Genomic DNA, 14,890 nt, shown 5'->3' with positions numbered 1-14,890 from the left:
CAACAACAACAACAACAACAACAACAACAACGACGACGACGACGACGTAAACGACAACAACAATAACAACAACAACAACAACAACAAAGCCTTTAGTCCCAAACAAGTTGGGGTAGGCTAGAGGTGAAACCCATAAGATCTCGCGGCCAACTCATGGTTCGGGCACATGGATAGCAAGCTTCCATGCACCCCTGTCCATAGCTAGTTCTCTGGTGATACTCCAATCCTTCAGCTCTGTCTTTCGGTGAATAGTATCAACATTTTGAAAAAATTGCTACAATCACTATTGGAGGTTTCAAATTTCCTCTTCCTTCACTCAAAAATAAATATGAAACTGTTATTGTTGGGGATATGCATATCCCCGTTGAGGTAACTTAGTGTTATACGAAGATTCTTCGGTTTCATGTTACTCAAAATAGTTTGTTAATAAGACTTGATCAACCTTATTACTGGATTCTTTTTGAGGGGCATGTGGTCGACGAATTCAATAAGCACAAGCTATTGTACCTACTATTTGCCCTCTGTTATTTAAAGTTTAATAAAGTGGAAATGCCATGATTACCCTGTTTTCTGAATTTTCTGTGCAATAAAAAATGTCCTGAAAATAAAAGTTCTCTGAATGACCTGAAAATTTAGTATGATTTTTCTGTAATATTTGAGAATTTTTGGCACTGAACAAACCCTAGGGGCGCACCTGTGAGCCACAAGCTCACACGACGCGCCTACCCCTAGAGCGCGCCTAGTGCGCTTGTCGGTCCCATAGGGACCCGCTCACTTATTCCAGCCACCCATTGCCTTCTCCTACCTCATAAAAAATCACCACTGCTTTCAAACCCGTGTTCTTCCTCATTCCCGTGTGATTTTTGATCTCGTTACTCGGAGCTCCATTTCTGAAACTGTTTTGGGGGATTACTCCATGGTATGTTACTCCTCCAGTGGTCCAATTAGTTTTTGTTTTAGTGGTTTATACTTTGCAAATTTTTGCTACTATGGTGACCATGTTTTTGAGCTTGCATATTGAATTTGTATGGTCCAAAGTAGTTTTGATGCATGATGTAGCCTCTAGACACTTGTGGGAGTAGTTGCTATCAATTTTGTTAAGTTTTGTTCAATTTTATTTGGATGGACTAAAATTTTTAGAAATTTATCATAGAAAAGGAAAATATTTAGGAAGATATTCCATGGTGGTTCTTCGAGCAAGAGTGCTCCAAGGCTTGCAATACATGAGCCGGACCTCGAACCGCCGCGGAATGCTATGGTGCAACCATGTGAATGGTCGTCTGACTCCTTCATGATTCGAGCCGGCATTAAGGAAGAGTTTGATATGTATGTAAACAATGTCGAGCTGACGGACTTCTTGGGAGATAAGTGTTCGCAGTACCATGATCTCACAGATTCCTTTGTGCGGAAATTCAAGTATGTATCTCATCGCACTCTCATGATGTTATGGTTCATTTATATGAAAGTCCTTTCCGTATGACCATTGAGTAATTTAGTGAGGCTTGTAGAATTTCCTATGCGGGTACATGAATTGAACCTCATAAAGCTGATTGCAATGATTTTCTTATGAGTATTACTAGAGGTGAACCTAGAGGCATAGCGCAAGCTCGGGTAGGGAGCATTCAGTTTCCCGCTATCCATTATTTTTCTCTGCTCATAGGTAGGTGCATTAATGGCAAACAAGACCCTAGTCACTTATGCACACCTCATTTGAGTATTCTTAAGAGTGCGTGCAGTATTGAGAGATAAAAAAATTAACATGGGGGCCATCATTACACGTCGCTTGCATAATAATGTTCTTGTAGGTGATCTTTTTGGCGGGATCTATGCTACCCGCTTGGCCGCTCATCTTGGCATATCCATAAGAGAAAATGACACCTTATTTCCACCTAGCTAGCTACCTAGATTATGAGGCTATCGAACGTCACCAGTTTATTGGAAGGAACAACACACCGCTTTGATACAGACTAATCTTTAATATGCCTCGTGTCATCCATATTACTTTGCCAGCTCCCGCCTTCTTTAACTTTCAGGAAAACACAAAGACATTTTATATTTGAGGAGGAGGCTGAGGAGCATGAGAGGGAGGAGGAGACTGCCCGCCGTAATGAGGCAGCTGGCCAAGTTGTGGCAGCTGCACTCCAGTACAACCCGAACTACAAGCACGGGAATTATCCAGGCCAGGAGTGGCCGTAGACCAACTTAGGCCAAAAGCCTAAGCTTGGGGGCGTACTTGTTTCTCACCACATTACATTCATGTATCACACATTCATTCCAGTTGTCGGTGTTCTTCCTCTTTTATTGTATATCCATGTTAGTTTCATTTCCGCTTTCTTCTTGTGTGTTCGAAAACTTTGAAAATCCAAAAACATTTCTCGCTTCTTTTTGGTTTTTCTTTCTTGTTTAGTTAGTTCGTAGTAGTAAAAAAAACCCAAAAAGATTTCTCGTTTCTTCTTTTGTTTGTTGGGAGCTTTCCCATGTAAATAGTTTTTCTCGTGTTCATTTTTCCTCATTAGTTTGTCTTCTTCAGATTCCAAAAATATTTCAGTGTGTTTCTCTGAAATTATTTTATTTTCTTTGAGTCATCGTAAGGAGAAAACCATGATGAAAATGTTAAGTGGCTCTCGTATGCTTTATTGTTGATCTAACAAAGAGCCCATATTACCTTGTCTTCTCCTTTGAATAAAATATTTATAGAATCTAGCTTAGTCAACGGCACACTTGCACTATTATTATTTTCACATCATTCGGTCGTGCAAGTGAAAGGCAATAATGACAATAATTTGATGAAGTGATTGCGGTGAAGAAAAGCTGGTATGAACTATTCTTGTTTTCGTTATTGTAAATATGTTTAACTCAGCCGTTATTGATTCGGCATATTATTAGTAAACATGTTTGTGATGACAATTAGAGATTATAGTTGCTCATGTCATGCTTAAATAACTAGGAGCAGATAATGATTTATCTTGAGTGTCAACATGCATTAAAATGGTTATGATGTAGTATGATAGTATGGTATCCTCCTCTGAATGATTCAAGTGGCTTGACTTGGCACATTTTCACACATGTAGTTGACTCAAAACCAACGCAGCCTCCACGATATTTATGTTCAGGGTGTCTATATCCTACACATGCTAGTATTCAATGTTAATTATTCTCAATGCATGATTATCACCGTTTTCGCTCTCTAGTTGGTCGCTTCTCAATTTATTTGCTAGTGTCGGATTCAGGGCTCCGCAGACCCAAGAGAGGTTCAAACACTGGGGTGCATGCGAAGAACTCAACCTCCCTAGCCTATCGCGTCGCCGATCCCGCGGCCTATCTAGATGAACTTGAAATAAACAAGACACAGCGATTTACCCAGGTTCAGGCCACCTTCGGTGTAAAACCCTACTCCTGCTTTGTGGTGGATTTGCCTCGAGGTGGGCTGAGGATGAACTAGTACAGTGGAAGAACAACCTTAGGAGGTCTGTTCTTGAGCTGGTGAGGGTGAGGATGAACTGAGTCCATCCCTCACTACGGTGATGGCTAAGTCCTATTTGTAGTGGCCTTGGTCCTCTTCCTCCAAAACTTAGGCGGGAAGGGAGCCCACAATGGCCAAATTTGAAGGGGGGCAACTAGTACATATTATCCTGACAAAATTAGTCTTCGCCTGCAAAGCCTCTGGTCGTGACACCGCGGTGGGCTCATCGGCGACCTCCATCTTGTCGTCCTGGCGGTCCTGGTCTCGTTGCACGGAAATGGAAACCTTTGGCCGATTCCTCGAGACTCCGCGCCTGCACCTGCCCCTTTAGCATGGAAGGGGAAACCTATTGCACTGCGCCCACTGGCGCCCGCCTGGCCTTGGTTGTCATGGCTCACGTCACCCGAGCCTCGCGAGGTCAGGCTTGCATAGAAATCTCCGCTCCTCAGGAGCCAGCTTGAGGCGGGGCGCTCCTGCCGGAGGTCTTGGCGTCGTCTGCCTTGCGAGTGTTGGCCCCTCGCGAGGGTCTTGAGTTGTCGATGCTGGAGGTGGGCCGTACCAGGGCGTCGGTGAAGCCACGCGTTGGGCCGCAGGCAGGCAAGTCTGGGTACCCTGGTTCCCAGGACACCTACAGTAGCCCCCGGGCCCAACGCGCGCTCGAACTTGGCTTCAAGGCGAAGCCAAAGGGCAAGTGCGGAGCGCCGCGGGCCCTAACCGCCTGCAGGCCCAGTCGACGCGTGTCGCCTTGATGGGACGTGGGTGTCTCCACTTCCCCATGCCGCATCGGCAACCGCCCAACTTGACAAGCCTGCTGCATGCATAAAGATAATCATTACCCGGGTTTGCCGAGGACGGCGGTTGGCCTTCTTCTGGCTATAAATGGCGGGAGGGGCGGAACACCCTCGCTCATCTCCGTCCCAGCACTACCCACTCCTTCTTCCTTCGTCTTGTCTTGCTGCTCGGTCGAGGGGTCCATGGCGCCACCGAAGAAGTTCTCCGTAGCCGAGAAGGGAAAAGCCCCCAGGGAGGGGCCAGGCTCGCCCCCGCCCAAGAGGGTTCGCGGGCGACCTAGCAAGTACGCGGTGATTCCGGCGGTGCCTCCTCGAGGCCGTGGGCGTGCCCCTTCGACGACCGTCATCGCCTCTGGCGGTCGTAGCGGCGCTTCTTCCGGTGGGAAGCGAGCGGCAGCCGCTCGGCCCCCGCGGCCGCGCTCCCACTCAGTCGACGTGCTCCCGGAGTTTGTCGTGTGGACGGAGAGGCCAGCGGGCGTCTGGCTCCAGCTTCCGCACTCCTTCGCGAGCTTGCTGCCAGCCAGGGGGGCTGGCGGTTTGTGGCTGCTGCCCGATGGCTGCTGCAGCAAGGCCTCATGGGTGGATGTCAAAGTCTCCGCCGCAGGCAACGTGGCCTTGGCCCGCGGGTGGCAGTCCTTCGCTTGCGCGCGGGGTCTTCATGGGCAGTGCACCCTCCACTTCAAATACGATGGCGCCGCGACCCTCTACGTCAGGGCGTTTGGGGAGGACGGCCGGCGCTTGGGGCGCTGCCCGGAGAGCGACGGCGACGATGACGGCGGTGAGCTTGTGCTTGACGACGTCCGTGCCTTCTATAGCGGCATCAGCTCCTCCTCCGGCGAGAGCACCAGCAGCGGTGGCTATGAACAACCACCCCGCCATCGGGCTCGGCTTGGAGAAGGCGATGAGCCGTCTCGCCGCTGTGCTCCGGTGAAGCGGGAGGAAGACTGCGACTGAGGTTGGGCACCGCTGGAGCTCGGCCTCAGGGGCCGCCGCAGCCGTGCAGCCTGCTTTTGTTTAACCTTTCCTTTCTCCTGCTGTCGGAGTAAGTGGCCACGGGTAGCCAAACCGGCTACCCCTGGCTCTTCAGAAAATTTATCAGGCCTTTGGGCCTTCAAGCACTCCAAGCATTTGGGCCGCCTTCCCGGGCCGGCTACCACTAAAGCCGACTCCCGGAAGGCGACCCAGCCTCACCGACTCCAAGAAGCCGGCCAAGAGAAACGCCGACTCCTAGAAGCCAGCCGAGACCACAACCGCCCCTACATAACGACGACCTGACGAGGCATGGCCACAGTGCGGCCCACGACCCCCGAAGCCCGAGGCAGGCGTGGCTACAGGAGGCCGTACGGGAGGGATGTCTCCCGCGCGGCCGGGCACTGTAGCCACGCCAGCTACGACGTCATCCACGACCCCCTCCTGTACGGCCCAAGGACTGCGGGCCCCTTCAGCCAGAGAGAGGCGTGAAGGCGGCCCGGCTTTCCCTAGTCGGCCGGGAGCATAGCCGGCCTCCGGAAGCCGGCTACTCCCTTCCTCGAAGCAAGAGCCCCATTAAGGAGACAAGACGAGGTGAGGCTACAGTGACAGCCCCCGAGGCGGCCCACTGTAGCCATGCTCACCTCGACAAAGCCCTCATCATCAGAGGCTCGGCTACAGTAAGCAGCCGCCGACAAAGCCCTAGGCGGTGGGGCCGGCCTGTCGACCAAGTAACCGGCAGCCGGCGGGACCCACCAGCCGGCGGAGAAGCCGGCGAGCATAGACACTGACGGCTGGGACCAGATCCCAGCCGGATTACTATTGTACCCCCGGGGGGTAGGCCTATATAAACCCCCCGGAGCACCCATGCAAAGGGTTGGCCACTGAGCATAGTTCGCTTCTGGTTGGCACCTCTGCATGTTTGGCTTCCAAGCATAGCCCACGCATACACACCATAGATAGAGAGAAGCAAGAGCTAGCCTTGTTCTTCTTCTCCCTTGATCCCAACAGCTCTAGGAGCGATTGTAGCTACTCTTTATCGAGCTACTGATCATGCAGAGACCCCGCAGAGCAGGACTAGGGGTGTTATCTCCTTGGAGAGCCCCGAACCTGGGTAAGATTCGCCGGCGAGCATGTCTTCGCCTCATGCCGTTTCCAGGCACCGGCGACGTTTTATTGGCTCCCACAATGATAAGCCATCCTTTGGCATATGTCGCACCAACCACCCGACATTTGGCGCCCACCGTGGGGCGAGGTGCACCGTCGTCCGGAGACCTGTTCTGGACGGGAACCTTCTTCCTTCCCCGCGAGCGCAGCCAGCCTGCTGCGCCCGATGGCGCTTGCCCCGACGCGCTGCAAGGCGTCGACGACGCATGCGCAGCGAGCCGCCTCGCCGATCTGCTCGGCGAGACTCGCATCTCCGACGAGCCTGCGTCCGACGCAGGCACCGACTACCCCGAGAGCCGCCTCATCAGCCTCCTCGACCAACTTCACGTCTCCAGCGAGCCTGCTGCGGACATGGAGTCTGTCGGCTCCACCGACCCGATGCTCATCGACTCCGACACCGCGTCACTCGACGCCTACCCCTCCGACGTGGTGGTCTTCGACGACCCACTCCCTCGAGCTGACAGCGGCAGCAGCGCTGTCATCGAAGTGCTGGTCATCAGCCACGTCTCCAACTCGGGCGGGAGCGCCCGCGACGCTCGGCAAGCAGCGATGCACGACCTCTCCATCCCCCTCCTGGCCGACGCCGACGCCGAGACCCTGGAGGCACGCCGTCTTGCCCTCATCACGGAGAGCAAGAAGATAGCCTCGATGAGACGCCTCACCGAGGCCCACCAGCGCGAAGTCGAACGCGCCGCCTTCGGGACGCCGCCTCCGAGCGGCCCAAGCCGAGCCGGCTTCGTCCAGAAGCGCGGCGCAGCCGTTGCCAGCATGCTGGGCGCAGATCGCCCCGTCTACGCCACCCCGCTCGAGAATCTGCGAGCCGCTCAGGCGGCAGCAGAGGAGCTCAATGGGCTGGGAGCCGATGAGCTCCCCTACATGATAAGACGGATCCAGCAGCTGATCGACGCGGTTGCAGAACGGCACGAAGCCGGCGCCCGAGCTGATAGCCATCCCCCGCGCCGGGAGCACGCCGCGACGTCCCGCTCGCCGACTGCGAGCGGCACGCGCCAGAAGAAAGACAAGGAGCCGGCTGCCAGCCGCAGCCGGACCCGCATCACTATCGAGCGCGACGCGGAAGGCCGCCCTCGGGCGGTTGAACATCAGGGAAACCTGCCTCCTCCCCCGCCTCGAAGAGAAAGACGCCTCACTCCGCCGCCCATCACACATCCGACTCTTGGCGACCGACTCGGCCGCCGAGAAGGAGTCGGCGAGAGCGACGCCCGCCACAGGATCGACCGCCTGGCCCGATCCTTGGCGTTAGAAGAAGAAGACGATGTTGGCCCGCCATGCTTTGGCCCCCGCATCCGCGACGAGCCCTTTCCCAAAGGGTTCTCGCTCCCCAGAGACACGCCCAAGTACAACGGCTCGGTGAAGCCGGAAGATTGGCTCATCGACTACTCCACAGCCGTCAGCATCGCCAACGGCAACCGACGCGTTGCCGTGAAGTACGTCCCCCTGATGCTGCAGGGCACGGCGCGCACATGGCTCAACAGCCTCAAGCCCTACAGCATCAACAGTTGGCTGGACTTCACCGAAGCTTTCGTCCGCAACTTCACTAGCACCTACAAGCGGCCTCCCAAGCCCCGCCAGCTCTCCCTCTGCGTCTAGGGGCCCAACGAGTCGACCCGCGACTACCTCACGCGATGGGCCGAGCTCCGCAACTCCTGCGAGGGAGTGCACGAGGTCCAGGCCATCGAGTACTTCACTGCCGGGTGCCGAGAGGGCACCCTCCTCAAGCACCGACTCCTCTGCGACGAGCCCGCCACCCTCGACGAGCTACTCGTCATCGCCGACAAATACGCTACTGCCGACTCCTCCATGAAAGCCGAGCTCCGAGTGGACGCCTCGGGGAAAGTGGTCGCCCCGGCTCCCAAGCGGCCGGCTGGCGACCCCAACCGGCGCCCCTACCAGAACGACCACAAGCGCAAGGGCCCCATGCCGGCTTCCTCCAGTCGGCAGGTGGCCACCATTGAAGACGAGCAGCCCGAAGAGCGGCCTGCTCCCAAGAAGAAGGGAGGCCGGCCGCCCTGGCAGCCGTCCTTCTCCTACGAACAAGCACTCGATGCCCCCTACAAGTTCCACAGCGGCGCGAAGCCGTCCAACCATACAACACGGAAATGCCACTGGCTCACCCGCATCACCAAGGGCGAAGGGATAGTGCCGCCTCCGCCTCCCGGCCCGCCGCCTCCAGCTCCCCAGCAGCCGGCGGCCCGGCCAGCAGTCGGCGCCATCCAAGACGAGTTCCCCGAAGCGCACGACGCCTACGTCGTCTTCACGAGTCAAGTCGACGACAAGCGCAGCCGACGCCGGCAACACCAAGAAGTAAACGCAGTCGCCTCTAGCACCGCCGAGTTCATGCATTGGTCGGAAAAGCCCATCAGCTGGAGCCAGGCCGACCACCCAGAGGTGATGCCTTCGCCTGGCTCCTATGCTATGGTTTTGGACGTCACCCTTGCGACGGAGAGGCGAGCTGCCAGATTTTCCCGCGTCCTGATAGACGGCGGAAGCAGTATCAACATACTGTACCGCGATACCATGGACAAGCTGAACATCAAAGCAAAGCAGCTCATGCCGAGCCGCACAGTCTTCCATGGTATCGTACCCGGCCTATCTTGCTCTCCAATCGGCAAGATCAAGATGGATGTTCTCTTCGGAGACAAAGATCACTTCCGCCGGGAAGCAATATGGTTCGAGGTGGTGGACCTGGAGAGGCCCTATCATGCGCTACTTGGCCGACCTGCTTTGGCCAAGTTCATGGCTGTGCCCCATTATGCCTATCTGAAGATGAAGATGCCGAGCTCGAAAGGGATCATCATGATAGCCGGCGACTACAAGAAGTCCATCGAGTGTGCCATGGCCAGCAGCCGGCTGGCCGAGTCCCTCGTGGTGGCGGAAGAGAAGAAGATGTTGGAACGGGTTGTGGCCATGGCCGGCAAGCAGCCGACCTTGTCCCCCAACCCCAAGGACTATGATGCGCAGGGCTCCTTCCAGCCTGCCAAAGAGACGAAGAAGATACCTCTAGACCCGGAGCACCCGGAGAGGTTCGCCGTGATTGGGGCGAACTTGGACAGTAAATAGGAAGGCGAGCTCGCCGACTTCCTCCGTGAGAATCGAGACATCTTTGCATGGTCCCCAAAGGACATGCCGGGTGTCCCGAAGGATTCCGCCGAGCAGAAATTACATGTCCGAGCTGATGCGAAGCCGGTCAAGCAACCCCTCCGCCGACTATCAGAAGAGAAGCGAAGAATCGTGGGAGAAGAGATAGCCCGGCTCCTCGCAGCCGGCTTCATCATGGAAGTGTTCTTTCCAGAATGGCTTGCCAATCCAGTTCTGGTTTTGAAGAAGAATAACAAGTGGCGCATGTGTATAGACTACACAAGCTTGAACAAGGCCTGCCCAAAGGATCCGTTTGCTTTGCCACGGATTGACCAAGTGATAGACTCTACAGCCGGATGCGAGCTGTTGTGTTTTTTGGATGCATACTCAGGGTATCATCAGATCAAGTTGGACCCAGCTGATCGCCTGAAGACTGCCTTCATCACACCCTTTGGAGCTTTCTGCTACCTGACAATGACATTCGGCTTGAGAAACGCCGGTGCCACTTTTCAGCATTGCATGCAGAAATGTCTCTTGAAACAACTCGGCAGAAATGCCCACGTCTACGTAGACGACATTGTGGTGAAGACAGAGAAGCGCGGTACCTTGCTGGAAGACCTGAAGGAAACATTTGCCAACTTGCGCTGATTCCAGATCAAGCTCAACCCCGAGAAGTGCGTGTTCGGAGTACCAGCCGGCCAGCTGCTAGGCTTCCTGGTCTCCGAACGCGGCATTGAGTGCAACCCTGTCAAGATCAAGGCCATCGAGAGGATGGAGATACCCACCAAGCTGCGAGATGTGCAGAAGTTCACTGGCTGCTTAGCCTCCCTGAACTGTTTTATCAGCCGACTAGGAGAAGGCCCTCCCCCTGTACCGACTCATGAAGAAGTCCACTCACTTTGAGTGGAATGATCAAGCCGACCAAGCCTTCCATGAGTTGAAGAAAATGTTGACCACTCCGCCCGTCCTGGCTGCGCCGACTGAGAAGGAGCCCATGCTCCTCTACATCGCCGCGACAAGCCGAGTCGTCAGCACTGTTGTTGTGGTCCAGCGCCCGGAGGAAGGCCGAGCCCAGCTGGTCCAGAGGCCGGTCTACTATCTCAGCGAAGTACTATCTAGCTCGAAGCAAAACTACCCGCACTACCAGAAGATGTGCTATGGGGTGTACTTCGCTGCCAAGAAATTGATGCCCTACTTCCAAGAGCACCCCATCACGGTCGTGTGCACTGCCCCGCTCGCCGAGATCATAGGCAGCCGGGATGCATCCGGCCGGGTGGCCAAATGGGCCATTGCCTTGGCGCCTTACACGATTTTCTATCAACCCCGCACCGCCATCAAGTCGCAAGCATTGGCCGACTTCCTCGTCGACTGGGCCGAGACCCAGTACTTACCGCCGGCTCCCGACTCTACCCATTGGCGGATGCACTTTGACGGGTCCAAGATGCGCACCGGCTTGGGAGCCGGCATCGTCCTCACCTCTCCCAAAGGCGACAAGCTCAAGTACACGCTGCAGATCCACTTCGTCGCCTCCAACAACGTGGCCGAGTACGAGGCGCTCGTACATGGGCTCCGGCTAGCCAAAGAGCTCGGCATACGCCGGATCCTGTGCTACGGCGACTCCGACTTAGTGGTCCAGCAATCATCTGGCGATTGGGACGCCAAGGACGCGAACATGGCGAGCTACCGCTTCCTCGTCTAGCAGATGAGCGGATACTTCGAAGGGTGCGAGTTCCTTCATGTGCCAAGGGCCGACAACGACCAAGCAGATGCCCTAGCACGGATCGGCTCCACCTGACAAGCCATACCGACTGGCGTCTCCCTCCAGCGCCTCCTCAAGCCGTCCATCAAGCCGTCTTCAGAGTCGGATTCCATCTTCGTACCGCCTGCGCCAGAAACAGCCGGATCCGGCTCAAGAAATCCCGCAGGCGGCACGGGGACTTCGACGACTGCCCCGGGAACTGACGTAGTCGCACCCGGCCCAGGGACCTCAGAGCCCGGCCCGGGGACTGCAACGACGCAAGAAGCAGTGGTCGACCCCAACGCAACACCCAACCCACCCACCCGAGTCATGGTGGCCACGATAACAGCAGAAGAAGTCACAGCTCCCTCATGGGCCCAGCCCATCCTCAAGTTCCTAGTCAGCAGAGAGCTGCCGACTGATGAGATCGCAGCAAGACTAGTGCAACGACGAGCCGCAACATACACAATAATCAACAGGGAGCTTGTGAAGCGCAGCGTCACTGGAGTCTTCCAGCGTTGCGTCGAGCCAGAAAAAGGAGTGGCAATCCTCAAAGACATCCACCAAGGCGAATGCGGCCACCACGCCGCCTCAAGATCCCTCGTGGCCAAGGCTTTCCGCCATGGGTTCTTCTGGCCGACTGCCTTGGAGGATGCTAAAGAAATAGTCAAGACCTGCAGAGGATGTCAAGTCTTCAGTTCCAAACAACACCTGCCGGCTTCTGCCCTCAAGACCATTCCCCTCACCTGGCCTTTTGCCGTCTGGGGACTGGACATGGTAGGCCCTTTCAAGACAGCCCGCGGTGGCATGACACACCTGCTCGTTGCGGTGGACAAGTTCACAAAGTGGATCGAAGCCAAGCCCATCAAGAAGCTGAACGGGCCGACTGCCGTGACATTCATCACCGACATCACCACTCGGTACGGCGTGCCGCACAGCATCATCACCGACAACGGCACAAACTTCGCCAAAGGCGCGCTGGCACGTTTCTGCGCGACACAGGGCATCCGACTGGACTTAGCGTCCGTTGCCCACCCGCAGTCAAACAGCCAGGTCGAGCGAGCAAATGGACTTATCCTCTCCGGCATCAAACCAAGACTGGTTGTACCACTGGAGCGATCGGCCGGCTGCTGGCTCGAAGAGCTGCCGGCTGTCCTCTGGAGTCTGCGCACTACACGCAACAAGTCAACCGGCTTCACTCCATTCTTCCTCGTGTATGGTGCCGAGGCTGTCATCCCAACAGACATCGAGTTCGACTCGCCTCGGTTCACCATGTACACGGAGGAGGAAGCCAAAGAAGCAAGAGAAGACGGCGTCGACCTACTGGAAGAAGGCCGGCTATTAGCCCTCAGCCGGTCCGCCATCTACCAGCAAGGCCTGCGCCGCTACTACAACCGCAAGGTCAAGCCAAGATCCTTCCAAGAGGGCGACCTTGTGCTCCGGCTGATCCAGCGAACAGCCGGCCAGCACAAGCTCTCGGCCCCTTGGGAAGGCCCCTTCGTCGTCAGCAAGGTACTCGGCAACGACTCCTACTACTTGATCGACGCGCAAAAGCCAAGAGCACGCAAGAGAGACGACTCCGGCAAGGAGTCGGAGCGACCATGGAACGCAAACCTCCTAAGACGATTTTACAGCTGAAAAGCAGTATGTATCACGCTACCCCTTTTTATTAAGTTACAAACCAACAGGCCCCCCGAACAGTACTCGGGGACTGCCTTTTATTTATCTATGGATGACGAGTGTCATATCCATGAACGTCTTATTACATTTTGAATTCTTGTCCGGCACCGGGTCCGACTAGTCGGCCCGGGGACTGGCCGCCTTAAGCTATATTATAAGTTCTTCCCGAAGTCAGCAAAGTAGTGCGCCGGCTCCCCAGTCCTCTCTTGTTGAAAGTCGCAGCTCAAAGAACTGACTGTCCGACTAGCAAGAGAGAATACAGAAAGGACGCCCACACGAAAACAGGCTAAGGAACAACTAACCTATATAGCAAAATGACGGCCTCCATATACGCCTGCCGACTGTCACAACAGCCGGCTGGCCGGCTTCCTAAAAACTTAGCATAAGTTCGACCGAGCTAAAAGTACTTCCCCCTCCCCAATCGGCCAGGCACTCCCCGGCTACAGATTGCAGAGCAACTGTTTGACTAGGGAGGCGGCAACCAAGGGAGGGTGGCAAAGGAAAAAAGCAGAAGGACAAAAAGCGAATGTACAAGGAAAGACCGATTGCATAACCTTTATACATAAAAGCCCCCGATAGGCGGCAACAGACTTGAGTTTCAATACACCCAGTGGGTGGAACTGCGCAGACTTAACCAAAAACATTGTTCAAAAGTAACAAGACAGGAAACAAAAGAAAGAAGACAAAGGCGCGAAGGCCGAGTTGGTCGGTGAAGGCAGCTCGCCGGCTGAAGGAGTGGCCGCCTAGCTGGTCCCGGCTTGACCGCCTCCCGCAACAGGAGACGCACTCGCACGCAGCGTAGTGCTGGAGGCGCGGTCAGGCTGGCCGGCTGCTCCACCAGCCGGCTCGACGTCTTCACCCTCCTCCTCCTCCTCTTCGCCCTCGTCGCTGGAGTCGATCTCCTCCGCCGAGTCCTCGCCGTACGCCGGGTCCAGCCCGAACCAATCTTCCGGCTGGGCGACTCCATTGTCGTCCACCTCGGGGGCGAAGACGTTGGTGTCGGTGTAGTCGGCGATTGCCGAAGCCCGTCGAATGATGGCCGGCCGCGCCGGCTCCAGCTCCGCGTCGGCTTGCTGCCGCCAGGTGGCCAGCTGGTCCAGATTCCGGCCTGGGTACCAGGCCTTGACGAACTCCAGCGCCCGCCCGGCGCCGGAGCGAGCCGCTGACGCCTTCCAAGCCTCGAAGCGCCCGACGGCCACCTCCAGCCAGTCGGCGGTCCGACTGGGAGTGCGCGGGATCACTTGGCCGGGCCAGAGGGCGGCCAGGACCTGCGACCCGGCACGCTGAAGCCGGCGGAGCAGCCTGTGAGCCGGCTGGATACGAGCCTGGATCGCCAGGAGCTGCTCCGCCAGCGAGCGGCCGGCAGTCGGCGAAATCTCGAAGCCGGCTTGCCTCTTCGCCTGGCGACGAGCTTCGATGGCCTGGTTGGCGGCAGTGGAATAGCCGGGGAAGTACTCTGCGCAGAAAAGAAAAGAAGAACCCCAAATCAGAAAAACAAGTCAAAATGACAGATGGCAAGAAAGGACGAAGGGGTAGACGACTTACCGTCAACCAGATCCTCAATCTGGCCATAGCCGGAGACCAGAGTCTGCCTGGCTTCGTCCCAGGCGGCCGCCTCCATCTCGAACTCGGCCTGGAGGGCGGCTTCGTGGTCCTGCGCGGCCTTCAGCGCCGCCTTGTGGCTTTCCTCCTGGTCGGCCAGCTTCTTGACCAGGCGGTCGCGCTCCTGCACCAAGGCGGCGAGCTCCGCGTCCTTGGCACGAAGAGCAGTCTGGGACTCCCCCAGTTGTGCCCTCAGACTGGCGTTGGCCGCTGCAGAGACAGAACAAGAAGAACGATGAGAAATCATCAAGGAAGATCCGAGCCGACTGCTCAGCAGTCGGCCCGAATCTCGGGGACTACACCCAGTGGGTGCGCTGACGCGCCCCCACATGAGATAAAGATCAAGTTACATACCTCGGCTTTCAGTGAGATCGGCGGTCTTCT

The sequence above is a fragment of the Triticum aestivum genome, chromosome 4D (assembly GCF_018294505.1).
Source record: "Triticum aestivum cultivar Chinese Spring chromosome 4D, IWGSC CS RefSeq v2.1, whole genome shotgun sequence".
Lineage (NCBI taxonomy): Eukaryota > Viridiplantae > Streptophyta > Magnoliopsida > Poales > Poaceae > Triticum > Triticum aestivum.
This window is presented reverse-complemented; position numbering follows the sequence as displayed.